Source organism: Lepidochelys olivacea, assembly GCF_965140295.1.
Source record: "Lepidochelys olivacea isolate rLepOli2 genome assembly, chromosome: 2".
NCBI classification, from domain to species: Eukaryota; Metazoa; Chordata; order Testudines; family Cheloniidae; genus Lepidochelys; species Lepidochelys olivacea.
The window spans coordinates 68,782,682-68,809,880 of record NC_140412.1 but is presented as its reverse complement, the minus strand read 5'-3'; the positions used below and the strand labels follow the sequence as shown (position 1 = coordinate 68,809,880).

The window sequence follows — 27,199 nt, the reverse complement described above, 5'->3', positions numbered from 1 at the left end:
AAAAACAGGAGAATGACCTGTAGATAGCGAGAGATCAAATTTATGCCTCCGGCAAACTACTTAATAGATAACATGTTCCTCTTCCAGTTAGGGAATAGATAAACATAGGTATCAAAGTAAAACAGAGAAAATCATTCTAGAATTGTATCAGGAAGGAGCGAGAGCATGTTAGCAAGCACATTACTGGACGCATAATTATGGTTGTGCTGGTGTTGGTATAATATAAAGTCAGAGAAAGTACAAAAAACACAGGGATTTTAGGATTTCATTAATTCATAACTACAGAATTTAAGCCTTTATTACTTGGCAAGATAGAGATTCACAGTAGACAGAAATAGGTTGAAGTGCACAAAATTTAGAAAGAATAGGAGCTGGGTCTCTTTCAAGCTAGTGACAAACACAAGTAGCAAGAAAGCACCTCTCTAAGCTAAGAAAAAGCAGGATTAAAAGTGTCAAGTAGAATGTTTTTTGTCCACAGCATTGGTAACATGTAGCTTGGGCTTCCAAAGTTAGAACAGAAATAATCTTACAACTAGTAGTTAAGCAAGCATTTGGGAGAAAAAGCACAATACTGCTGTGGTACATCAGCCAATATATAAGAAAGGACTTATTTGCATGGGCTTCTTTGCCTCCAAAATCTTAAAGTTTTCTTCTATCCTAGCCATAAAAGTATTGGCAAGTTTAAAAAAAGATATTAAGCTTGTTAAACTACAGAGCACCATTTTCTGCATATTAGAAAATAACTCATTTTTACACTATGTTATAGCAACATAACTATGAATACTAGCACAATGGTGTACATCACCTTTTCTGAACACAAAGAACAGAAACATTTTGCTATGTATATCTTAGTTAGTTTGTGGACATGTAAGAAACGAACTTACCAAACTTTACCATGATCTAATATGTTATTATTTAAAAAGCCATAATATTGAAATCTCTTTGTGTGCTTTCAATGTTTAAAATGGACCTAGATAATTTGAAATCTTCAGAGCTCAGTTTGGGTTACTAGATAGCCCAAATTATATACGGAATTTAAAAAAATGAGTTGATTAGGGTAAACCAATCTGATCCCTGCAGCGTGTTGTGTGATTTTGTTTTTTTTGTTTCTAGGATTTCTCTGGCACCACATGGATGCTTTTCTGAGAACTCTGCAGACCATGGTGAAAACAATTTTAGAGCTGTAAACTGAACTACTGTCAATGTGCCTAAAGCCTGTATACAGGTAGATTTTTATATTTCAAGCTCAAAATAAAAATAATTTGCACAAATTCATGTTTAATATGGTGAAATTCTCTAACAAAGGCAAAGAAACTCTTAGCTACTGCAGTAGCAAAATGTTATTTACAGGTAGGAAAATGTCACTTTACATACAGAACAAATGATAGGCAATGATGAATTTTGTACATGCATGAATTAACATAACCAGAGTGCACAGTAGTAATATCAGAATCAAATTCATTTATGCAATTGATAATATCATTTTCCATTTATCTTGCACAAAGTGTAATACAATCTTCTCAAAATCTCTTCAGATTCTAATAGCCATAAGCTATTAATTTCAAAAGAAGTTTTATGTAACTGTATCTTTGAAGTTTACTGTTTAACAATTATAATTAGGTTGCAGAGCAAGGCAAAGTGGTATAATAGGTTAGTAATACATTTTCACTTCTTGTGAAGGGGATTCTATACTCCTGACCTGGTGCTGAATGCTTTTAGTAATCAGTAAAGTCAACTGACATTTTAGTTGTCAGGTTCTAGTCCATTGGTAGAAAGTGAAAATGAAATTGATGAATTCATGCTAATCTTTCATTCATACACTTTATGGCATATGGCAACAGTGTTGTTTTTTTTTTCCTTTGTTTTGTTTTTATTAAATAATTTAGCACAACTGACACGTCTGTTCTAGAGGCACCCAGAGTTGGAATTGCATGGAAAATGCAGCTCCCAGTCACATCACTTCTCTCTGTTCATTTGAGCTGCATTCATACCATGTGCTGAAAAGTAGAACATACCAACGAGTTTAGCAGTTTCACTTTGAAAGTCTGCTATGCAGGCAGCACAAAGGAATTGGCTGTGCTGGAAAAGCTAGCAGGATGCCAAAAGGCAGGGCCAGTTTTTAAGTAGCATGGTCTGAAAAATCAAGCATGGGACTTGGAATGAGAAAGTCTTGAATTCTAATTGCAACTCTGCTATGATTCACCATGTGGGCAAGTCACGTCATCTTTCTGTCTCAATTTCTCCAGCTGTAAAATGGGGATAATATTTATCTTCCTGCCTAACAGGGACATTGTGAGGATTAGCTATTTAATGAGCTATTTAATATAAATGCTAACTAGTAGTATTGAACAGGGCAAGCACAGTACAATGCCCTACATGGGAGGGTTAGACAGATTGCTACAGAAAAAGTTCCCATAGATTTGGGACAACTGTACAACTCACAAGTGACCAAAATAACGCTATCAAACAGAAATTAGTTTTACATCACATGTATTGAATGTACATGATACATATAAATACAACAGTAAAAAAAGTGTACTAAGGGCCCAGTTCTGCCCTATGTCAGATGGCAACTGAGTACCTCTCTGACTTCACTAAGGCTTGGTGTACACTTAAAACTTACGCTGACGTAGCTACAATGTGCAGAGGTGTGAAAAATCCACACCCCGGAGTGTGGTAGGTATGCCAACACACAGCCTGGTGTAGACACAGCTAGGCTGATGGAAGAATGGTTCTGCTGACCTAGCTACTGGAACTTTGGAAAATGGAGTTTCTACAGCAAGCGAAAAACCCCTTCCATTGCTGTAGTCTGCATAAACCCTATGGGACTATGGCAGCATAGCTATGGCGCCGAAGCTGTGTCCCCATAGTGCAGACATGGCCTATGACTGCATGGGGTGCAAACTGGGGCAGGATTTGGAGAATAACCTATTCTAGCCTTGTATTTAAATTTGTTTTCTCACTGAAGCTATTCCCGGTAGAACACTGGGGTAGAAAGGGTGCGTGCGTGCCTAAGTTTTTCAGTTGCTATGCAGCAGCAAATGTCCTAAAAACACTCCACTCTCCAAGAACCTGCTATTCTACCCGAAAAGGAAATAACTTTATAGAAAATTGATGATTTATATTAAAGAAAATTGTTCACTTACATTTATTCAAGATGGCCATTGCTACTACTGCTGGAGCTCTGATGCTGGCTGAGTATATCAAGTGACCCTATGAGCTAAAATACAGAAGCCTTAGGAGAGCATAACTAAAGATGCAGCACACTTAGGACAAACCCCCCCCTCCATCTCCCCCGCCCCCCATTCTGAAAGAGTTCTCATGGCTTTTGTTGCTTTAAATCTCAAGTAATATTCAATTAATAGTTTAATTATTTTTTCTATTAAACTTTCGTGGTTTGAATGGGGATAAAAAAGGTGGGGTTTGTAAAGAGGATCAGGTTTCTGTTGCATGCAAAAACTGCCTTTTAAAAGGTGAACAAACCACAAAGCTGGTATCAGCAAGCCTTTCTGGACTTGAAACAACTCAGAACACAGTCAAATTTTGGCTCAATTCAGTCAAACACATAAGGAAACCACCATCCCTATTTTCAAGCAACCACCACCCTCTTTAGCTGCTAGTTATATCACCTGTACACCCATTTTGAAGTCTGTGAAGAAACAAAGCACAAGCTACCAGTTGCCCTAGTGCATCTGATGTACGTGGGAATACTTAAGATACTGCACTGCTGTATTCAGAAGAAAAAACAAATGTGAGTTTAAAAAAAGACAAATGAGGGATATTTTTCATGCAGCATTTCTTTCTTTGAGAAAAGCCTTCATCCCAGCATGCAACCTGAATAAACGAATTGTGCTATGGAAAAGGTATGTAGGAGGTGAAGGAAGTAGAATCACTCCCAGACTTTTGGATCCACTTCATGACTACTGTTGCAGACTGAGGGCTATAGTAGCCACAACTCCCTGCTGTGCTTCCTCTGTTCCACCAAGTTGGGAAGGGGGCTGGTGGAGGAATCCACATATATTAACAGATCCACTAGTTCCTGCCACAACCCCACTTCCTAAATCCCTCCATGATTGAGCACAGGGAGCCATCACTAAGATGTGCTGCATGGCACACAGTAGATGCTGGCTCCCTGCCCTTTCCTGAGGGGTTGCATCCAGTCTGCATCCTTGTTAGGAATCCATTCCTGCTGAAGCCTGAACCAGGAACCATGGGCTCCTAATGTGACACTGCTACCTATTTCAGCTATTACAAAATCTTCACTGTTCATCAGTAGCCATGGCATCGGTACCCACCTCAAAGTTTCCCACCACTTTAATGGCGAGTCAAGGCAATATCCCCCAATCTTGAGTTGCAAAAGCCTATTTCCAATGCTAGAATCCACGTGTATATCCACTACTATTTGTTTTGGTTTGGTTTATTTTGCTATTAGCTTTTATAACACTGCGATGAACACTGAAATTTTAACGCTTTTATATAAATCAAAGGTGTGCCTTCACCTGAAATACAGTGTGCATTTATAGTCACCCTATCTCCAACAGGCTCTAGCAGAAATAGAGACTGAAAGCCAAGCAATGAGAATGAGGTGATGCATGGAAAAATGTTCATGTTAAGAAACTGAAAAGATTGGGACTGTTTATATTAGCTAGGAGACATGGTAATAGTTTACAAAATAATTAATGGTACAGAGAGGGTACTCACATCACCCTCTCTCATGCCAAAACCAAAGAGTCACTCAATGAAATTTAAATTCAGCAAATTTAAAATAAAAACTTGTTCACACGAAACAAAATTAGCCTGTGAGTTTTATTACCACAAGATATCATTAAGATCAAAAGCTTAGCAGGATTAAAAAAAGATTGGACATTTACATAGATAACTAGACTCTCCAGAATTATAACAGCAAGGATTGTTTTAAAAACAAGTTTTTCAGAAGGGCAATAAACTCTCATGCTTCAGGGCATAAACCAAATAAATGCGGGTAGGGAGGGAACTTTCCCTTGGGAAGGTAATCCTGTAACAGCCTATTGTAGGGTTTCTTGTATCTTCCTCTGAAGCATCTGGGACTGGCCACTATCAAGACAGGATGCTGGACTAGATGAAACACCAGTCTGAATTCCTGGGTCATATATCTACAAGCCAAATCGATGGAGTAATACCATGTAAATGTATGCATGGAACTCCAAGTAGCAGCCTCGTATCTCCCTGGAGTCTCTTTTGAGACATACAGTTGAATCTGCCTTGGATATAGTTGAATATGTTTTAAGACCTCAGGCACTGGGATACCTGCCAGATGACAACAAAGATGTATACATAATCTCATCTATTTAATCTTTCAGTGGAAACTCTCTGCCCTCTAGATGTATCCCTGTAGGCTATGAACAACGCACATGTTTTACAGAAGACTTACTCCTGTCCAAGGAATAACTGAGAACTCTTCTAGCATCTGAACAATGCAAACTACCTTCTTCCAAAACTGAATGAAGATTGGTGAAAATATAGATAAATTACTTACTAAAAACACTTGGAGTTGCACAGAACCATCTTATCCTTATGGAACAGTCGGGGGGTGGGGGGTAAAGGGGAGGGCATGAGAGCTTGGATCATGCACACTCTTCATGCTTATGTGAGAACTATCAAGAATGCAGCCTTTTTTAAGCAACTGTAATGAAATGAATATAGGAAATGGCAAACTGAATTAGACTAGTGGTCCACTTAGACCCATATCCTGGCCAACAGTGACCAGTACCAGGAAAGGAAGGCATAAGAAATTCTTGACTGGACAACTGTGGGACAATACATAATAAAGTGATAATGTTTTTGTAGATAATAAAATTGATTAAGATTAGAGAATACTGTGAAGAAATGCAGAGGGACTTAACAAAATTAACTGAATAGGTGGCAAGATGGCAGATGAAATTCAGTGTTGATAAAATGCAAGGAAAGAAATAATCTGAACTATTCTCATACCCATTGAGGAGTTCTGTATTAACTTTAGCCAGTCAGAGGAAAAAACTCCAGGGTGCCATTGTGGACAGCTCAGTTAAAACATATGCTCAATATTCAGTGGCAGCTAGAAGAACAATTAATGTTAAAAGGTACGAAGACTGTGAACAAAATGAGTCTATACAGAAATCTATAAATGCAGCCTTGCTTGTAATACTATCCAGTTACGGTTACTCCATCTCAAAAAGAAACATCAGAAATAGAAGAGGTCCAGAAACAAGCAATGACAGAAGAATACACAGATTTCTGGATAAAATATTCTCCATCAGCACTGCATTTCTGCCCCACACAGGTCTACCTAGCTATTAAAACCACCTAGAAAATTAATACAAAATACTTTTGTTCTGAATCAAAGAAAAAATTTAAGCCTAGAAGTACATGCCCTCTTCTCCTTCAACCATAGATACGGTACCATTACAACAACTATCATACACACGTTACAGACCACACATTGCAAACTTAATTCTGTCCCCTACAGATACCAATCTTTAATCCAGTTAAGTTCCTTTCACGAACACAACCAATTACCACACCAAACATCCATAACTACTGTGGAAAAAAACAATCTTATAAAGGGCTGCATGCAAAAGAGAGGCAGAGACAACGTTGCAACAAAGCCTGTTGCCAACTCTGTCTACATATCTATTCAAGGGACACCATCATAGGACCTAATCACATCAGCCACACCATCAGAGGCTTTTTCACCTGCACATCACCAATGTGATATATGCCATCATGTGCCAGCAATGCCCCTCTGCCATGTACATTGGCCAAACCGGTCAGTCTCTATGCAAAAGAATAAATGGACACAAATCAGACGTCAAGAATTATAACATTCAAAAACCAGTCGGAGAACACTTCAACCTCTCTGGTCACTCAATTACAGACCTAAAAGTCAAAATACTCCAACAAAAAAACTTCAGAAACAGACTCCAACGAAAAACTGCAGAATTGGAATTAATTTGCAAACTGGACACCATTAAATTAGGCTTGAATAAAGAGTGGGAGTGGATGGGTCATTATAAAGTAAAACTATTTCCCCATGCTAATTTTTCCCCTACTGTTACTCGCACCTTTTTGTCAACTGTTGGAAATGGGCCACCCTGATTATCACTACAAAAGGTTTCTTTCTCCTGCTGATACTAGCCCATCTTAATTGATTAGTCTCATTATAGTTGGTATGGCAACATCCATTTTTTCATGTTCTCTGTGTATATATATATCTTCCTACTGTATTTTCCACTGCATGCATCCGATGAAGTGGGTTTTAGCCCACAAAAGCTTATGCCCAAATAAATTTGTTAGTCTCTAAGGTGCCACAAGTACTCCTCATTCTTGTTATCAGAAGGAAATGGAATAGAAAGTTCAGTGTTTATAGAAGGAAAAGAAACAGGTCTGACGATCTCAAGGTTGCCTTTCTGAATGGTTTGTCTTCTCATTGTACATATGGGCCCTCAAATGGAAGGTCCTTCAGAGAGGCCTCTCTCTTAAATGGGACCCCAGAACCCATCAGTCACAAATATAGTCCCATGGTTATAGTAGCGGTCACTAAAAATCTAGGAGCTGCATCCAACACATTGTAAAGCCCTTACAGTGCATATTTTGTGACTTATCAGCCTTCAGCAACTTTAGTCATTGCCTCTCTCCTGGCCTCTTTAGAAAGGTGCTCCACCAATTACAAAAATTTATCCCAGGGCAATAAGTTATATTTGGCCAATTACCCCTGCTAATTAGCTACATGAGGAGAGAAATAGAACAAATCAAGCCTTTTTTCCATCCCAGAAAATCAAAGTATATGGCATATCTGTTCTTAAGAGGCAGGGATGCCAATGAAAGTTCATGGCAAACTGATGCACCAGGCACAACCGGGGATCCAAGTATAGGATGTGAATGGCATATTCAAAGCTCCACTCAGGGATAGAATAGATAAGGTCTGTCCTCTTGGAAGTAGATATGACTTCAGCAAAATTTAGCCAAAAATACTCTGCAGGTTCTAAGATGCTTCCGTTATTTGGAATGGCCACCTGCCTAAATTGTCCTAGGTTACTGTGAGACTCTAGATCAAGCACCTTTGAAAGCTGTCCCAAGATCTCCTTCTGGAAGCTTCTGATAGCCTCAGGTGGAGAAGTTACACCTCATCCTGGATGGTAAAGGTGGTGAACCCTCCGAAGTCTCTTGCATTGCACCACTCTCATCTTCAGAATCCCATAAATCTGATCAGAGCCTAGGGAAGAAAAAACACCTGGAAAGACATCTGGTGGAAGGCACCTCTTTCAGTGATAAGAAACTGGCTGAAGTCTCTTTTGTGATTTCTCAGGAGGCCATTGTCTTAGCTTTTGACCTCAGGATTATTGTGCTCACATTGACCAGTATGGACAGCATTCCCTGTTGATAAGGGAGATGAAAAACAGAGACCCCTCCACCCCCGGGTCAGAAGATTGCTAGGCAGTTACGTGGGTCTGTTGCAAGGCCAGAATACAGACCATCATCCTGACCAGAGAGAGCAAGTCAGGAGGCATAAGCTACACCTGGCATCTCCAGGTAGTAAAGGACCCTAGAACAGTGGTTCCCAAACTTGTTCTGCCACTTGTGCAGGGAAAGCCCCTGGAGGGCTGGGCCAGTCTGTTTATCTGCCATGTCCGCAGGTTCGGCCGATTGCGGCACTCAGTGGCTGCAGTTCACTGCTCCAGGCCAATAGGAAGCTGCTGGAAGTGGCGCAGGCTGAGGGACGTACTGGCAGCTGCTTCCACTGACCTGGAGCAGCGAATTGCGGCCACTGGGAGCTGCAATTGGCCAAATCTGCGGACGTGGCATGTAAACAAACTGGCCCAGCCCGCCAGGGGCTTTCCCTGCATAAGCGGCAGAACAAGTTGGGGAACCACTGCCCTAGAAAGATCTTCAGTGTCTATCACCCAGGCCGTTCTTGACACAAAATCTAGTCTTCCTTCAGAAGACGGTCCACAGTCAAAGTTTGGACTGCAGAAGGTTCCCTGTTCAGAGTAACAGAAGATGAGGAAGATAAGAGCCAGATACAGTATATTAAGGAGAGTGTTGCTCCACCGTCTCTGGGACAAGACCAGAAGGAAATACCAATGCCAAAGAAGCCAATACTGAAGGCTGACACCTAGGCCTCAAGAATGGTTGAGGCCAAGGAGAGCAATACCGTGACATCTCCCACACTAATGGATTGGTTTGCGTTTTTTTATGCTGTGGAACAATCCAGCACTGACAGATATGGCACAGATGATCACTGGATCCCCTGTTCTCAGAATGGCAACAAAGCCAAAGAGGCTGATTCTACATCCTATGTTATAGCTCTCAGTGCAAAAGTCCATGCTGAGGCAGCCTCAGTACAGACCTCCTGATCACCAGTATTGGACTTCAGCACGAAGCTGCTCATCATCAACTCACCTTTCCACCTCAACTGCTACCTAGACATCAAGAAATCCCTTTGCACTGACTTCGCCAATCAGCACTATAGCTAGCCAACTAGGACTCAGGCCACATCTACACTACAAACTTACATCGGTATAACGACGTCTCTCAGGAGTGTGAAAAATCCACACCTCTGAACAATGCAGTTATACCAATCTAACCCCTGGGGTAAACAGCGCCCTGTTGACGGGAGGGCGTCTCCCATCAACATAGCTACGGCCTCTCGGGGAGGTGGATTAAAGTATGCCGATGGGAGAACCTCTCCCGCTGGCATAACAGCATCTTCATTGAAGTGCTGCAGCTGTACTGCGTTTTAAGCAGCATTTTAAGTGTAAACCTACCCTTAGACTCTTCAGAATCCCTTTATGTTGATCACATCAAGGGCTTAGCACTGGACTGGAATGAATTAAAGTTTCCTCAAACAAGGGCTTTTGAGGCACCTATATTTGGGGAGTTGTAAGAACCTATAGCAGGGGTCTCAAAGTCCCGGGCCACGGGCCATCTGCGGCCAGAGAACCTCTCCACTGCAGCCTGCGGAAACTTTTAAAAAGTTTTTTCATCCGGCCCTCGAGGTTGCCAGCCAAAGTGGGGGTGGGAGGGGAGCGGGCAGGAGAGATTCACGTGCCCCTCCCCCCAATGTTGCTCCATCCTGCTGCTCCTGGGACACTCCCAGGGGTTGTACTTGGCAACGTGTCATTCACCTCAGGCAGCTCAGCTCCCTGCAAGCAGTTCCCTATCCCTCCTGTTGCCGGCAGAGGAGAGACCCATGCAGCCATGGTGCCTGCTGCAGGTGCCGCCCCGCACAGCTCCCATTGGCTGGGAGAGAGGGACAGAGGTACCATCATTAGTTGCTGGGCAGAGTCAGCCATGGAGGCAGCGTCACTAGTCACTGGGCAGAGTCAGCTGTGGCGTCATGAAGCCAAGGGAGTGAGGGAAAAGGGTGGGAAACAAAACGGGCTGGGAGATGGTGTGAACACCATCTTCAGTGACATTATTGGCCTGATGGGAGGATTTGAGGACTGGCACTGGCCCTAAGGCAAATTGAGTTTGAGATCCCTGACCTATAGGGATTATATCCCTCACCACAACAGATCAAGCACTGGATTAGTTCACCGTCACCAACATTATAGCTTCATATGATGCACTGATCTTAGCAGTGGACATCCCAGCTGCTGAGAGCTAACCAACAGGGCCAAACTAAGTCCATATCCGCACAAAAAGTGTATGTTGTCTAAAATAAAAAACAACAAAACCACAAACCACCTACATCAAATGCTATGCCTAGAAAACCTAAGAGATGCCTAAGAGATAAAGCAATGGACAGTTCTCGGTTCCAGCTTGCTGCTCCTAAGGCTGTAAGAAAGGACCAAAAACTTCCAAGCTTCTACACCAAAGGCAGGCAACTACAGAGCATGGATCTCAATAACGGGAATTCTCAAAGGCATTACGCTTTCATTTAAAAAAAAATGATAACTAGTTGAAGAAAACTTTCCAAAACATGAACCAAATGTAAAAAGATGCAGTAGTATCTTCTTCAGTCTGCAGACAAATTAGGTCAGTGCCTTTACTGCTGCTCAAAGTCTAGCCAAGTAGCAGCAACGGAATGAAATTAACAACTCTGGTCAGTTTCACAGCTGTTACAGAAAGCCTAGGTGTTAGTGAAACTATCAGTCACTTCAATTTCATGTTGCTTCTGCAAACCACAGCAGATGTACTAGAGTTATTCGCAGAGTAAGAAGACCCAAAAACAGAGGCTGGGGAAGAGGAAGAATTCCCTATAGCAGCTAGAAGTGTACAACAAGTGGAGAAAAAGAGAGAAAGGTCCTTGCTCCTTCCAGGAGCCAAAGGGATGGGTGATGTTTGGAGTTGGTCAAATATCTAGTAACCAGAGTGATAGAAGAGACGGAGCTCCCAGGCAAGAACCAGGGACAGCACATTGTTAAAAAGCCAGCACTTTCTCCATTCACAAAAAACATGATAGCAGAAAAGGGAGTCAGGGAGCTCACCAGTTATAATTCCTGAACTTCACTGATCCTGAAAACCACCACCTAATACTCCCTATCTTTTCTATCTACTTAAAAGAAAAATATTTTTCAAACTTTCTAGTTTATCATATTCATAGTTATGACATCAACCAAGTAAAATTATACTCCATAATCAACAGATGCTTAGGACTCTAAATACAAAAAAGCTAAGTTCTCAAAAATAAACACCTCGAGGCTAAACGTTACTAAAGTCTCAGCCTGATGATGGTAATCTGCTAATCAGAACCCATCTTTCTCAAACTGACAAAGTCTCACTGAAATAAATACAAAAAATTCAGAAATTAAGACATTTAGAACTGCTTATTTATAACACTCAAACAATATCCAACACGAGAAAAGGCATAATGAACAATCTGAAAAAGAAATATTTTTAGTTAAAAAACCCAAAGGTTAACAAAAAAGTTACCCACCACAAAAATCTTGTAAAGACCCACTTTGTTGTAGAACAGAGCCTTTATCCATAATTACAAATCTATTTGCATTGTCTCTGATTCAAGACAAACATTTTTGCATGATAATTTTAAAAAAAAACCAGTACTATTGTTTTTAAAATTAGCCTAAAGCTGGAAATAAAACTGAAGCTTTACAGCCAAAAGACACAATTCCTGACTTAAGCAATGAAAGATTTTTTACACTGAGAATATGTAATTTAGTTATGCCTGGAAAATGTTTTATGTCCTATCTGTGCCGATAGGCTGCAGACAGTTTTTCTGAAGAAACATCATTTGAAATGAACATCAACTGAAAACTTTTATCTATCTTAATACACCTTTGAGAATCAATATATTAACATTTTAACCTTATGCTTCTAAAATGAAAGGGACACGGTGTCAAATGCAACACTCAGAATGGTTCATTTAACACCTTGATCTCACTGGACATTTCACTACCAAATGGAAGCAATCCACTAACAGCATCCTCATGCAAACTGATGTGCCATATTGGGAAGAAATCTGCTGGTAACCTCCTCACAAGCTTTGTGATAGTGAAAAAGTGAAGGTGCTCTGCAGGGGTGTGGACGACTGTCATTGGAAGCTTTTCTCATGCCAGTGGGTGTGATGAGAAGAATGCACTCCACTGGTGGTCTCCACACATATTAGGGCTGCAGGAGATGGGAATGGGTAGTTGGCAGTCTTCCCAAGTGAAGTGGACTAACAGTAGCCAGCCTGAGGTGCATGAAATGGATGGCAAAGGGATTCAACATGTGGCCATCTCAGACACCAATATTATCAAACCATGTTAGGTCCCAAAATTCAAAGAAAATGGTTTTGATTTTTAAAAATTTCCTATTATAAGAAACCCAGTCTTTAATCAATCCAATAATGAACAGTGGTGTGAAATGCACTGTACTTCATTTGGCTCCTAAGCAGACTGATAAGCCCTAACAAAATGGGTTGTTAACAAACCTTGACTAAAAGCAGGACAATAATTCTTTCCTGTCTTACACAGGATTTCACTCAGTAATATTGATTCCACCTGCCACAGGCTCAGAAATATTAACCCATTCTATTTAAGCTTATTAAGGTTGCCTGGCACTTCCCACTGTAAGACCTATTTTCAGTTTCTTATAATTGGGAAACTATATGGTTGAAATCTTCCAAAAAATTAAGCCTGAGGCATACACCCAGCATGGCCAATTTCAGCCAAAACAGTTCAGCCATTTCCAAGAACAAGGCTATGGAAAAAATGTTAAAAAATTCTGGTGCCTTTTCTTTGAAATGCTGTTAGCATACCTATACTTTGGTGTAGGAACTTGAAATTTGACAGGGCGTGGTCTTTGCACCAGTGATGTAATGTGATACCACCCCCTGGAAATGTGCCTTTCAAAAGTTACAGTTCACTGACGCTCAGTAGAGACTCCTTAGATTTTAAGATCTGAATTCCCTGAAGATTCTGTCTGCCCTCAGTATGTTCCAGCCTGGGGATGAGCAGGACTTTCCCTGCAATTGCAGGTGTCTGCTATAGGTAGGGTCCTACCAAATTCACGGCGCATTTTGGTCAATTTCACGGTCATAGGATTTAAAAGATCATTAATTTCAAGATTTCAGCTATTTAAATCTGAGATTTCATGGTGTTGTAATTGGAGGGGACCTGACCCAAAAAGGAGTTGTGGGGAGGTGGTAAGGTTTTTTGGGGGGGAGGGGGGGCTTGGCGGTACTGCTACCCTTACTTCTGTGCTGCTGTTGGCGACGGCTATGCCTTCAGAGCTGGGCAGCTAGAAAGTGGTGGATGCTGGCTGGGAACCCAGCTCTGAAGGCAGAGCCACTGCCAGCAGCAGCACAGAAGTAAGGATGGCATAGTATGGTATTGCCACCCTTACTTCTGCACTGCTGCTGGAGGGCCACTGCCTTCAGAGCTGGGTGCCAGGCCAACAGCCACCACTCTCCAGCCACCCAGCTCTGAAGGTAGTGCAGAAGTAAGGGTGGCAATACCTCAACCCCCCGCCCCCAAAATTAGCTGGTGACCCCCCCTGCAACTCCCTTTTGGGTCAATACCCCCAATTTGAGAAAAGCTGGCCTCCCCCGTGAAATCTGTATAATATAAGGTAAAAGCATACATGGCCAGATTTCAAGGGGGGGAGGGGGACACCAGATTTCATGGTTCGTGACATGTTTTTCATGGCCGTGAATTTGGTAGGGCCCTAGCTATGGGCCCTCCCTGTGGGTCTGGGGACAGAATAGGCCCACTGCTCCTCCTGCATGTCATAAGAGGAGACTAACAGGGATGGGCTCTGCCAGGTTAGAAATTTGCCCAAGACATACCATATGATGAGCAAGTCAATGATGTTCCTACCGGATTGATCGCAGCCCAGGTTAATAATGACCCCGCCATCCATCTCCCGCCAGGGTAGATGCTACAAGTATACTACTGGTGTAACCCCAACAAAGAGAATCCATGGAAGAGATAACATCACCATAGCCACATGGAACGTAAGGACATTGAGACAAATAGAGAGGTTGAAAGAACTCATGTACGAAATGGAACAATACACCTGGCACCCCCTAGGAATCTCTGAGGTCAGATGGAAGAACTCTGGAGAGGTACCAATGGAAGTACCTTTCCTCTATTACAGTGAAAAGGACAAACATGTCAACGGTGTAGGATTTCTTGTGCATAAAGATATCAAGAATTCAGTATTAAGATGCCGCCCAATGTCCAGCAGGTTTATTTCCATCCGTCTAAAGGCAGTACCATTTAATATCACAGTGGTACAAGTCTACGCCCCTACAACAGACTGTGACGATGAGCAAATTGAAAGATTTTTACAATTAGCTCCAAGACATCATCAATAAGGTACACAAGATACCCTAATTGTACAAGGAGATTGGAATGCTAACGTGGGTACTGATGCATAGGCAGACTGGTGAGATTATTGTGGCCCTTTCTGTAATATGGTAACCAATGAGAGAGCATTGAGACTTTGAGTTTAACAGCTATAACAATCTGGTTCTTGCAAACACATTAGGAGCATATAAAGCATCCAGACAATCAACATGGCATACACCTAATGATTTCATTCTGGGATTAACAGAGCTAAAACAAGGAGCTTTCCCAGTGCTGATATTGGAAGTGATCATGACCTTGTGATGCTAAAGTTTTGGCTGCGGCTAAGGCAAACTGTCAGGCCAAAGTTCACCGGAACCAAGTTGGACTTAGAAAGACTCAGAGACCGAAACATTGCAGAGTCATTCCAAGCAATGATCAGGAGAAAATTTGCCCCGCTGCTTGCTCTAGAGGAAGACGTAGAAAAAATGACCAACAATTTCAACACTGTAATAAAGGAGGCAGCAATGGACATAGTTGGGAAACATCATAAGAGGACGAAACCATGGGTCACAAATGAAATACTACAAACGTGTGACATTAGAAGAGAACTTGAGACAAGAACAGCACTGAGGGAGCTGATAAATACAGAGCGATTGGCAGAAAGATCAAGAAAGGAATGAAGGCGGCCAAGGAGATATGGATTGAAAAACCATGCTCTAAAATTGGAGAGTGTATTAATAATAAAATTAGCAAACAAGCCTTCCAGACTGTAAAATATTTGACGAAGGAAAGATGGACCAAAGCTAATTCAATTCAAGACAAAGAAGGAAACAGTCTTACAGAAGAAAGGGACATCATCAATAGGTGGACAAACTACTCCTCTGATCTGTACAACCACCAAACAAATGGAGATCCTAGTGTCTTAGCCCAGATTCAACAAAGGAGGATGACTTTCCAATACTACATGAAGAAGTGGAGACAGTTGTGAAATCACTCAAGAACGGAAAGGCTACAGGTACTGACAACATCCCAGCAGAACTGATGAAATTTGGAGGAGAAATGGTAATAGATATACTCACCAAGATCTGCAACAAGATCTGGCGGACTGGTGAGTGGCCCTTCACGTGGCCACAGTCACTCATCATCACTCTGCCAAAGAAAGGCAATCTGCAATTATGTCAAAATTACCGGACCATAAGCTTAATTAGCCATCCCAGCAAAGTGATATTGAAAGTCATATTGAACAGACTGAAGCCACAAGCAGAGACTATCATTGCTGAAGAACACGCTGGCTTTCATGTTGGAAGAAGTACCACAGAACAGATTTTCAACCTGTGTGTTCTATGTGAGAAGTACTTACAACACCAGCACGACATCTACCACGTCTTTGTTGACTTCAAGAAGGCATTCGACAGAGTATGGCGCAAACCTCTCTGGGCAACCGTGAAGAAGTAAATGTTGGTCGTAAGCTTATTCTTACCATTAAACAACTGTATGCCAAGGCCAGCAGTGCAGTTCTCATCAATGGCACAATAGGAGAGTGGTTTTGCACCACTGTTGGAGTCCAGCAAGGCTGCCTTCTTTTTCCCCCACACTGTTCAACATCTACTTGGAGCACATAATGACTGATGCCCTAGAAGATCACATGTGCACAATCAGCGTTGGGGGGCGAACAATCTCAAATCTTCAGTTCGCTAATAACATTGATGGCCTGGGCAGGCAATGAAGATGAACTTGCCAATCTTGTGAAAACGATTGGACGAAACCTCCGCAAAAATATGGCATGGAGATCAGTGCAGAGAAAACCAAGCTGATGACAAAGAATCATGATGGGATCAGCTCACATATCACTGTCAGTGAACAACAGCTGGAGACAGTGAAACAGTTCAAGTACTTGGGGGCAATCATCACTGATGAAAGATCCAATGCAGAAATTTGGGAAAGAACTGCGCAAAAAACAGCAGCAGCAGCGGCAAAGCTAAAGCCAGTTTGGAGGAATAAGACCATCTCCCTGGAATCCAAACTGAAACTGCTGCACACATCGTTCATCTCCATTTTTCTGTATGTGTGAGAGACATGGACTCTTACAACAGAACTTGAACGGAAAATACAGGTAGTACAGATGAGATACTTTCGTAAAATCCTGGCCATCTCCTACTTCGACCACGTCACTAATGAAGAGGTCCGCAACATCATCACCCAATGTGCTGGGTCATATGAAGACCTCCTGACAACCGTGAAGAAGCGCAAGCTGAAGTGGTATAACCATGCAACAAGATCATCTTGCGTATCCAAGATCATCCTCCAAGGGACAGTACAGGGGAAGAGAAGAAGAGGTAGACAGAAGAAGAGATGGATTGACAACGTAAGAGTGGACAGGAATGGACTTCGCGGAGACCCAAGCACTGACACACAATCGTCGATTGCTCCTCAATGATGGTGCCCCAACGACCAATGCATTTATGGGAATGATGATGATGAGCTATGGGCCATGCCAAGCCTGAGCTCACAAAATGAGAGCTGGGACACACTCTCCTGCGCTTTTAAAATGACCCCCTATTGGGGCCAGACAGCCTGAAAGAGGAAGCTGACAGATTCAAATGCACAACAAGAACCAGACCTGCAGATAGACTGAAGGAACAGATTGGGACAAGGAGCCTTGGGAGGGGAAGGGAGACTGGGATTAGATGTTCACAGTGGGGAAGAAGGAAACTAGGACTGCGAGTTGGGATGTGTGGGAGACCAGGACTGGCTGGGCATAGAGACTAGGTCTGAAAACCAAGAGTGAGGGAAACTGGGACAGGGATGGGGAATGTAGAGGGGTGAGATTAGCAATTGCTGGTTTGGGTCTAGAATAAGATATCCAAAGATTGGCAACTGGGTCAGACAGCTGGAGTGGGGACAAGACAGAGGTAGTGGAAGGACAAGTTGGAGAGGTCAAAGCAGAAGGGGTCAAGCTTGAGGGAAATGTGCAGAAGAGTCTGTACACAACAAAGTAAACTCCCCTCAGGAGCATGAAATGGAACCCATTCTTCTGCTGTCAGCAAGTATCTGTGAAACCCTCTGGCAAAGTATCCTTCCCCGCCCTAGTGCTCGTTCACACAGAAGGGGACAGCATACTATAGCCATAAGTTACTCAGCTCAAATAGCGGTTCACCGCTGCAGGCCCGCGCCACTTCCCGCAGCCCCCATTGGCCTGCAGCGGCGAACCGCAGCCAGCTGGAGCGGATGCGGCAGGTAAACAAACCGGCCCGGCCCACCAGGGGCTTTCCCTGAACAAGCGGTGTCCCAAGTTTGGGAAACACTGATCTAAAGGTTCCAACTCTGCTACTAACCCACGTGGATATCAATGTAATGCCACATGATGGAATCTGTTTTTTCAATTTATTTTTTTTTAAAAACCGAGGAAATTACAGACAAAAAAAATATCTATGTTAAAGGAACATTAAGGCTGCAAATTCAAACACTCAAAAGTTAAGAAAATGCCAGAATTAAAGGTTTCCTTTGCATATGCATTATGATGCTGTCTTTAATTACATGATCATGTACTATTTTTCCCCCACAGGCCCACCTGCCTCATTCAGTGCACAGGATGGAGCTGCTTGGGGGATAAATGAGGATTGCATCGTGAGAGACTATTCTGAGTGGTCTTTGGGAACCTTGCCTCATTTGTTGCAGAAGTTGGAAGGTGTGCAGTGAATAAAGTAGGGGATGTAGGAAGAGAAAGGAAGATCTTGCAGTTAAAGCAGTTGAATGCTGCCCAGAAGAACTTGATTCTATCCCTGCCTCTGTCACATAGTTCTTATGAGACGCTGGTCAAGTAATTTAAACCAAGCTTTTCACAGGTGGTCACTAACTGCGGGAGGGACATGTTGCCACTTTCGGGGAGTCCCCCCAAGTGGTAAGTGCTGCCTCTCCCACATCCCAACCCTGAGCACCCCACCCAAACTCCTCCTCCTGGTGCTGGGGAAGGTGGGGGGGTGGGCCACAGTGGCCCAAGATTGCCCCAACAGCAGCCAGTACAACTAGCTCAGGGGCTGCCTGAGCTGCTCGCGCAGCTCCAGAGCCAGCCGCACCAGAAGTCATGGAATCTGCGACTTCCGTAACCTCTGTGACAAACGAGCAGCCTCAGTGACGGGCACCAAAGAAACCCCATGAGGATACCAATAATTCTGATTTCAAAGCAAGGTTTGAATAATAAATGTAAATAAGCAAATAAGACATAGCGCTACACACTGAACAAGAAAAAACAAAATATTGAATGGCTGTTCATTAACTGAGCACTCTCCATTCTGTGCACTGAATGAGGCAGGGGACCTGTCGAAAAAAAAAGTTTGTGATCATGCAGTTAAAGATTATCCTAATGCATATGCACAGGGGGTTGAACTGAGGTTGCATGGGCAGTCTTAATTTCGGCATTTCCTAACTCTTGAGTGCTTGACTTTGCAACCCTAATCTTGTTCTTTTAACATATTCTGTGTCTGTAGTATTGGTGTATGTATAATTACACATGTTTATTACATACATGAAGAAATTTTATATCTTGAGAACTTTCAGACTATTGTAAGAAAAAAGAATTAAGCCTTCTTTTGAAAGATAATCAACCTCTACTCTTAAAAAATGTGATCAATTGCAGAAATATATCTCCCCAGTAACCAGGTTAGGTTTGGCATTCAGTGCATAAATACTTTTTTCATGTTTGGGTTCCTCCTGACTTTGGGCTGACTCCACTGCAACACCCCTGAATGTGTCACTCTATGATTTCACAGTACAGTATAATGAAAACCCTGTTAGAGCGTAGCATGTTCTATGGAATTGGCTTTTTAAAAGTTATACAGCAGTTTTCAAAACTTTTTTAAAAAAATATAATTTTATAGCCCTTGAGCTATGAAAAAAACGTTACTTTGACAAATACACCACATAATTAAAAAGCCGCTCACCTGCTACATATTCCATCAGGGCTCCTTAGTTGGGATGCCACAGAATAGTCCCAGTGCATCTTCTCTGAGATAAGTACTGAATAATGTCGACTAGTTTATTTATGAAATGAATCAAGTTCACCAGTTTTCTTTAGACTACCTTTAATAATAAATTTGTCCAACACTGAAATGAAGTGCACCATCAATAAGTCAAAACTTTCAACAGGTAAACATCTGATAGCAGGAGATGCAATAGGAGCTCTGCATTCATAATCCATTAATGGTAATGGTTGTCACATACAACATATATTTAATAACTTTAGATTATTAAAGGAAGTTAAAAGTACACAAGGGTGGTCAAATGTGAACAAACTGGTTGTTCACCAATTTATGTAAGATATGCCTTGATCTGCACACTACTTCCATCTCAACAATTGACAGCCACAAGATAATGGATATTGGCAGCTACTTAAGAATTCTCGAAGGCCTTGTCTACACTGCCACTTTACAGCGCTGAAAACTTCTCGCTCAGGGGTGTGAAAAAAACACCCCCCTAAGCGATGCAAGTTTCAGTGCTGTAAAGTGGCAGTGTAGACTGTGCTCCCAGCACTGACAGTTACCCCCCTCATGGGGGTGGGTTTTTTTACAGCACTGGGAGAGTTCCATCAGTGCAAACTCTTAATGCAGATGGGCTGCTCTTGCACAGAAGGGGGCATATACCATCACCATTTAATTTGGCAGTCAATTATGTAGTTCCACAAGTGCAATAAAAAAAATATTTTAAGGCCTAAACCTTCTACATGCTTTGATGATGGAGACTATAGAAAGTAAGAGTTAACAGATAAATTTGCCATGAACTTAAGTGCTAAAACTAATTTTAATGCAAATGTACATTTTAAAAAATAAAAAATAAGTCTCAAAACAGTATTTCCTTTTCCATGATAGAGGAACTGAAAATGTTTGAATTCAATAACAATAAAGCCTGCAGGTGATCTGCTTTGCCTTCATCGCGCACTTAGAGAAGGCATTATTGTAGGCCACTGAAGGTCTCTGTAGACAGACCATATTTTACCCACCGGTGGCACTTTTAGCTCAGACATATCCAAGCTAGTCAGTCTGCCTTTGAATGGAACAGATTGCTGGTCTCTCACTTTTGGGGGGTGAGAAGCAGGATAGAAGAGGGGGAGATGCTACTGGTTAGATTACCTCAGCATTTCCCTAAGTGCTAGATGTGCTCCCCCCCACCCCCAATGGTGTACAAAAGATTAGCTGGGGTATCCGGAAGACATATAAATAAGACAGGTAGGCTTTTAACAACACATGGCACAGCTGGGGGGATGAGGGGAGGATTGTGTGTGGGATTTGTTTCATTTTCCTGAAGAGAGGCTCAGCTTTCAACACATTTGGAAAACACTCGATTCTTGGAAGCAGCTTGGCTGACTGAATATTTCAGTCCCTGTTTTTTTCTAATGTAATGGGATGTTAGATGGGGTGGGATCTGAGTTACCCAGGAAAGAATTTTCTGTAGTATCTGGCTGGTGAATCTTGCCCATATGCTCAGGGTTTAGCTGATCGCCATATTTGGGGTCGGGAAGGAATTTTCCTCCAAGGCAAATTGGAAGAGGCCCTGGAGCTTTTTCACCTTCCTATGTAGCATGGGGCACAGGTCACTTACTGGAGGATTCTCTGCTCCTTGAAGTCTTTAAACCATGATTTGAGGACTTCAATAGCTCACACATAGGTGAGGTTTTTCGCAGGAGTGGGTGGGTGAGATTCTGTGGCCTGCATTGTGTAGGAGGTCAGACTAGATGATCATAATGGTCCCTTCTGACCTTAGTATCTATGAATCTAATATGCACCAACATGTGAGAGGTGAGGTATAACATATCATGCACAGAGTTATATGCTGCAAAAAATTATAATTTAAAAAGTAAAGTCATAATGCAGTGGATTTGCATACAACACAAAAACAGCTCCTTCCTTGAGGACACCTTCTCTGGGGATTTCTTCTTGACCCTCCATAAAACTGAGTTGCCTTCTGATAGAAAGATATTCCTAGCATGCCTTTCTGGGGATAGCCCTTTAAATTTAGAAGGCATAGCTGCAGCTTTAAAGCAGCCTTTTTGCAACTACCTGTTTGTTTCACTTCACTGTCTTCCAGCTGATAAGTACTCTTGAAGACATGACATTTTTGAGAATGTGCTACATAGAAAAAAAAATTTTTCTTCAAAATGCTCCTAGATTCGTTGAAGTTATGGGCCCAGTCATCCTCTCAGTTGACCTCAACAGTTGTTGTTAAAGCATAACTGATGGAATGATCACGTCCCTTAATTAAAAGATTCTTTCAAAATGTAATAGAAATTTCTCTTGAACCTTCGGGCTCAGTCTTGTCCTGCACAATGCATGTGCACTAGGATGTTTTATAAGAGGGTAGGATGCAGAGAGCCCAGGGAAAAGGACAGACAATCAAGTTATTTGGTGCACCAAAGCTTCAGGGAAATATGTTCTGTTGCCTAATGGGCACAGTGAAGTCCCCAGCCAACTACCGCACAAGCTCCGATCTCAGCACACCCTAGCTGGGGTTCAGGTTGCTTCAAGAATCATCTGCTCACACCCTACTGTACATCTTCCCTCATAGCCTGGGGTTTGAAAACTTGGAGGTTATCTGTTTTCTATAAGTGACTTAACTCTCACTTCTGATGTTGCTTGTCTCAGCAGACCATTCTAATTCTTCACAAAGTTTCCCTCCAGAGAAAATTTTGTTCAGAATCCTGTCTTGGAGTCAGATGGGAGGAATAATGATTTAGCTGTGTATTAGTCAGGGATAGCTGATTTTATTTATTTATTTACTAAATATTTGGTAGCTTCAGTAATTGTCAAGAAGTGCAATTACTACAAAAGTACTGCAAGTACTTTATTTTATTACTCTTATCTTTCTTCCCCATTCCCTGTTTGTTGCATCTAGTCTCACAATTACACTGTAATGTGACGTGTGTGCGTTTTTGTACGGCCTCTAGCACAATGGATCCTGATGGGGGCCCGCAGGCCCTACCGCATTACAAATAATAAAGGATTCAAGCCATAAATCAAAGGAGAATAGGTGTATCCATATTCACTACACCCCACCAATGTGGTATCTGAGTGTCATTTACACTGGAGAACACCATCTGAGACTATTTAATCCAAAAAGGAGGATACCTCCTTCTGATTAAGAAACCTGAAGTTTCAAAAATATTAGTCATTCGAGAGTAAACAATGAGTTAGGAAGTTATTTTTCCCAATTTTAGTGGGAATTTCTATATGAAAGTGCAACAGGGATCACTACACACTATTTATTTGATTGTTTGAATGGTATTCTTGGCAATTACCCTACACAGTAAATTGGGTAGAATATTAGCTCAGAAGGCTCACAGGACTTGGAACTAAGTGTAATGATTCTATGGCCCACACTTACAAGAAATGGCAGTAAAAAGTCCAGACAGCGAGCAAATAAAATAAAAATGTTTATTCCCTCCAGGCACAAATGATGAAGCACACGCAAGGCTAAAAATTAACATGGATGTACAGGTGCTTCACACTTTTCTCAGCCATGATGTACACAAGGTGACACGGGCAGCCCACAGGAAGCTGAAAAATATTCTCTCCAGTGGCACTCTCTGGACATGCTGGGACCAATAGCAACCAGGTGATCACTTTACATTTGCCGTCATCAAAACGTCAAACCACACATAACCATCGTCCTTTCTTGACAGCTTAATCAGATTTGGTTGTATAGTTCATTTTTGAATTTCTGAAACCTTTTTGAGTGTTTTTTTGGCATATTTGGCTCATGTTTATCACCTGCACCAGTCGTTTTGATAAACAGTGGTGGTTAAGCTTTGGGGCAAGTAGGCACGATTTTCTTTCTGCACCCTACTTGCCCCCATGGCACTACTCTCTCCAGGGATTCAATCCGAATTTTCCCCATTACACGCCTCACCCCAAACATGGTGAAAGGGAAGTTCGCTCCCAGGAAACTTGCATTGCTATGACGTCTATGGAGATTGTGGAATCTCTATCTGTGAGGTTTTTAAGAACAGGTTAGACAAACACCTGTCAGGGATGGTCTAGTTATTACTTATCCTGCCTTGAGTGCAGGGACTGGACTAGATCAGTGGTTCTCAACCTGGGGGGCTGTGAGCAGGTTTCAGGGGGGCTGTTAAACAGGGCCATCATTAGATTTGCTGGGGCCCAGGACAGAAAGCAGAAGCCCCACTGCATGGGTCTGAAGCTAAAGCCTGAGCAATGTAGCTTTGCGGGACCCTATGTGGCACAGGATCTGCTTGCTCCCCCCAATGCTGGCCCTGGCTTTTATATGCAGAAAAACAGTGGAGTGGCAAAAGCGGGTTGTGCAGTTTTTATAGCATGTGGCGGGGGGTGGGGGTTCGGGGAGAAAAACGTTGAGAAACCCTGGACTAGATGACCTACTGAGGTCCCTTATAGTCCTACACATCTATGATTCTAAGGAGGGAGCCTGAGAGACATGTGTGTGTGTATGGGGCCCCCACCCTTCCTGTCTAAGACCAAGCCCCCTCACTGCACCCCAAACTGAAAGAAAGGGAGGATCGGTCCTAGGAAAGCTGCTCTGCTATGCTACCTAGATTCTTAATTACCTTGGCCAGGCCCAGACCCAGACCCAGACCTGCTTCCCAGGATGATCCTCCTCCACCACCACCACTACCACCACCGCCTCCTCCTTCTGCCCTGCTGGTTTCTCCTCCCCCACAGACTGTGCAGCAACAGATCTGGTAGTAGGCAAGCCACAACCATTCTGAATGGAGTTTGGGGCATGGGATTCACCACCCAAGTCACAGGTTGTTATGTTGTGCTCTAACTGCCCCGTCTGGACCCTGCCGGCATGCTCTACAAGATATCTAGAGCACATTAACATAATCCAGCAATCTAGCAGCTAAAGTGCAACACACAGCCTGTTGCTTAGGTGATGGATCTGGGGCCTCAAACCCCATTCAAAACTGCCACTGCTTGCCTCCTGTCAGACCTGTCACTGCGCAGTCTGTGCATCTGCCATGGGGGGTGGTGGTGAAGAATGCCCCCTGCAGCACTATTTGCAGTGTTCATTGGACCCGAGTCGTGGGGAATGATGCAAAAGTCATAGATTTAAGGCCTGAATTCATAATTTCATAATTACATGTACAAATTGGGAAGATTACAGAAAATTGACAGGGCTGGTATCTCCGCTATTCCTATCCTACCTCCTCCTATCCATACTAAAGTCTTAGCCTGTCTCTCTGACATCTCCTTATGGAGGTCTAGCTGTCAGCTCAAGCTCAGCATGACTAAAACAGAGCTCTTAATCTCCCCAGCTAGCCATTCCTCGATCACTGTGAACCTCATCATTCTACCTATCACTCTGGCCCATAACCTCAGCATCATCTTGGACTCTGACCTAGTTCTCACACCCAGGCTATGGATTCTTTATGCATAGAATTGCTAAAATATTGCCTTTCCTCTCCACATAGCTAAAACTCTTTCCCAGGCTTTCATCTCATATCTAGATTATTGCAACATCCTTTTCTCTGGTCTTGACAAATGCAATCTTTCCCAGTTCATCTCCATTCAGAATGCTACTGCAGATATCATTTTCCTAGCACATCACTCTGAACATGTCACCCCTCTCTCTGCATTCCTCCAGTGGCTCTCTCTTCTCTATTGCATCAAATATAAGTTGCTTGTCCTCACTTTCAGGGCCATTTTGTGACCTATCATTCACTATCAAGATATCTACTCCCCCTCTCATCGGCCCATGATTCTAGTCTCCACCACCCATTTGTTAAATTTTCAAACAAGAACAAAGGGATGTGTTACACCTAGGACTGTCAATTCATCGCAGTTAACTCACGTGATTGATTTTTTTATCACAGTTAATTTTTTTGGGTTAATCACGATTAATCGTACTGTTAAACAATAGAATACCAACTGAAATTTATTAAAGATTTTTGGATGTTTTTCTACATTTTCAAATATATTGATTTCTATTTCAACACAGAATACAAAGAGTACAGTGCTCACTTGATATTATTATTACAAATATTTGCACTGTAAAAATGATAAAAGAAACAGCATTTTTCAATTCACCTCATACAAGTACTGCGGAGCAATCTCTTTATCGTGAAAGTGTAACTTATAAATGTAGGGTTTTTTTGTTACATAACTGCACTCAAAACCAAAACAATGTAAAACTTTAGAGCCTACAAGTCCACACAGTACTACTACTTGTTCAGCCAATTGCTAAGACAAACAAGTTTGTTTACATTGATGGGAGATACTGCTGCCTGCTTCTTATTTACAATGTCTCCTGAAAGTGAGAAGAGGCTTTCGCATGGTACTTTTGTATCTGGCGTTGCAAGGTATTTACATGCCAGATATGCTAAACGTTCATATGCCCCTTCATGCTTCAGCCACTGTTCCAGAGGACATGCTCCCATACGGATGATGCTCGTTAAATTTAATTAACACATTTTTTTGTGACTGAACCCTTTGGGGTATGTCTCCTGTTCTGTTTTACCCACATTCTGCCATATTTTTCATGTTATAGTAGTCTTGGATAATGATCTAGCACATGTTCATTTTAAGAACAGTTTCGCAGCAGATTTGACAAAATGCAAAGAAGGTACCAATGTGGGATTTCTAAGGATAGATACAGCACTCGACCCAAGGTTTAAGAATCTGAAGTGGTATTCTATTTTTTAATCATGTGATTAATTGCAATTAATTTTTTTTACTCGCTTGACAGCCCTAGTAATGCCACTAGAGTGAAACAAAAGCAACTGTACTGGTCCTAAAAACCCCAAAACACTACTACATAGTGTTTAGCACTAACTATACACACACACCCACCCCTACCTCTCTCTTTTACATAGCACTCCTATGACGTGTTTAGTACTAACTATACACACACACACACACCCCTACCTCTCTCTTTTACATAGCACTCCTATGACAGGTAGCACGTGGAGCTAAGTAGAATAGAAATCAGGGCCCTAATGTTTTTCTTTTGAGAGGGAGGAGGAGGAGACAGAGTATAACTATCCAAGCAGAGGAAAGAGAAAAAATGAGATCAGCAAAACACGCACAGGAAAAAGATATACATTAAATACAAAGGAAAAATTTAAAAAAAAATCAATGGAAATGGTGAATAATAAAAAAAACTACAATAAAAAGGATGAATTGAGGAATAAATGGAAAGTTATTAAATCAAATATTTCAGAGAAATATTGAACACATTGTTTCTTAATGATTATATCTATGTAAAAGGATGTAAAAAGAAAGATCAAGGAGAGTTTTTTAAAAAACAAAAATTAAAAATCAATGGATTATGTTTTGAAAGGGAAGTTTAGACACTGACAAAGTTGTTGGACAGTTTTACCCTATTTTATCCTTTTCCCTGTTTAGTATATTAAAGGTATGTATGCAACAGTCAAGGAGGAAAAAAGTTAATAGGTCTTGGAATAAAGCAAGAAAGAATAA

The 27,199-nt window shown here is 42.0% G+C and overlaps 1 protein-coding gene across 5 annotated transcripts in view; it reads right to left on the bottom strand.

Moving 5' to 3' along the window:
- The window catches only part of PLAG1 (PLAG1 zinc finger), a 57,927-nt gene that overhangs the window by 13,996 nt on the left and 16,732 nt on the right, over window positions 1-27,199 (bottom strand). The window contains exons 3-4 of one of the 5 annotated variants that reach the window (XM_084621309.1): window positions 8,076-8,230; window positions 3,147-3,220 (exon numbers count right to left, since the gene is read on the bottom strand). The exons of 2 other annotated variants lie outside the window; for them this stretch is intronic. The gene's annotated coding sequence lies outside the window, so the exon portion shown is untranslated. Of the gene's footprint in view, window positions 1-3,146; window positions 3,221-8,075; window positions 8,559-27,199 lie in introns of those variants that run through there. 2 more of the 5 variants (XM_084621311.1, XM_084621310.1) reach the window with 2 other exon arrangements.